Genomic DNA, 1,962 nt, shown 5'->3' on the forward strand with positions numbered 1-1,962 from the left:
CAACGATATTAATAGAAAGGTGCACACACATGCATTTACATATGTATTTACATACAAACGAGCACCAATTAATTTTATTTAAAGAAATGGCGTGTCGTCTATTTCCGCTGTAGCAAACGTAGTACATAGGGCGACATCTAGATGTCATCTACTTCGCCCTATTCACTACAGATGTCGCCCTATGCACTATGCTTTTTTATAGGAACTTTTCAAAGCAAAGCTTTATGGTGTCGGACACACAACATTGAAAGTTTCTGGACACACAACATTGCAAGTTGATAAAAGCGTTGTAAAATAGCTGAGATCCCTTTCTTTTCTTCTTCTTCTTTTTCTTCTTCTTTAAACACCTAGGATATCACTGACCATTAAGAAGGACCCTGAATGACCGCAAACCTCAAAGCTTTACACATTTTTGTATGTGATTTTTAAAATGAACGATCCAAAATTAGCCGGTATACATATTTACAATTTTTTAGAACCAGTGGTTGAATTTTTGTACTGAAAGGGTTAACCCTAAAAGTATAATCTACGTCTGCGAGGCGTATACGGAATGGGTCTTTTTGTTAATTTTATCACAAATTTTACTTTTTATTTTGTTGTTTTAAATAAACTTGGTTATAGTTATTAATAAAACTATGTTTTATTATTAGTCAAACTCACAACTTCAATATTCTTTCAAAAAAAAAAAAAAGACAGGACTAAGTATATTTTAGCTCACAGGTTATCTTTTAAGTACATAAGCCTCTAAGGCGTATATTAAGGCTTTACGTTACTCCCAAATAGATTAGGCTTCTAGGGTTAAGAAAGCTTTAGTTTGAAAGTGTGATGTTAAATGCTTTTCACCATAAACGGCGCCAATTTTTAATGATTATTGCGTTTCAGATTAAGACTAATACCAGATATTGTGAAAGGGTTGGACTATACCTTAAAGATGACGGTTTTCTCATGGCCCACTGCACGAAGCTTAGAGAGTAGAGTAATGTCTTTTAAGAACTTAAAAATTATCCTGGGTTATCAGGTGTCTAGCAATACAAGATTAATTGTTGTCTTTCACGAAGTTCTTTAAATAAATTTTGAGCCAAGTACTCACCCGTATTTCGGGAGTTACTTCTAGTTTTAATAAAATGTTAGTTTAATTTTCTATAAAATTTACATTTAGGTTTATGCATTTTAAGAATACATCAAATATTTGTTTTAGATAATCAATGTGAAATAATTGCAGAATCGATTAACAGGTTTGCTGAGCAACAAAGACGTCTGCTTTTTAAATAATTTTTTTAAAACAAATCGGCGAGTACATATCGTCCCCGCATGCCAGAAACAGGAATGTGTTAAGATGGAAGTTTTGGTTTTTTTTTTTATATGTCAGGCCACGCCCCCCCTTAAATTCGATCCTGGCGACGCCCATGATACGTACACGAAACGACAACATGAAAGTCAGTATGACCAGTTTCGAAATATATAAGAAATTCTATTTAAGTTTTCATACATGAATGCAAGCATATTTTTAAAGCCAAAAACATGTGCAATAATGAATTGGTTATCAAACTAATTATTAGCTTACCACTTTACTTATAAAACGACTGTACCAAATTACTTCCCATTTCCACATTTCAGCTAAACTTAATTTACAAAAAGTAGATCTAGCTGCAAAAAGTCAACCTGGTCACACTAGTGAAAGAAGCGGGAATAAGTTCTGCAAATCAGTGAGCGCCGTGAGCGCGAAGCTCTCTTTGAAATTGGCTGATGCAATAATTTAAATAAATAATATAAAAAAAAACTTTTTAATATACAACACTTTTATAAATGGACTAAAAAGTAGAAAATAATATTTCTCAGCCCCATAGAATTTGTTTTGATAACTTTTGATTTTGAAATTTTAGCAAAAGTCATTATAAACAATCTATGAAATTGAATTATTCATAGATTTGAAATATATTTCACGAAAGTAAAAAATAAATA

This window comes from Rhagoletis pomonella, unplaced genomic scaffold, assembly GCF_013731165.1.
Source record: "Rhagoletis pomonella isolate Grant_MI unplaced genomic scaffold, Rhpom_1.0 Rhpom_scaffold_00003, whole genome shotgun sequence".
NCBI classification, from domain to species: domain Eukaryota; kingdom Metazoa; phylum Arthropoda; class Insecta; order Diptera; family Tephritidae; genus Rhagoletis; species Rhagoletis pomonella.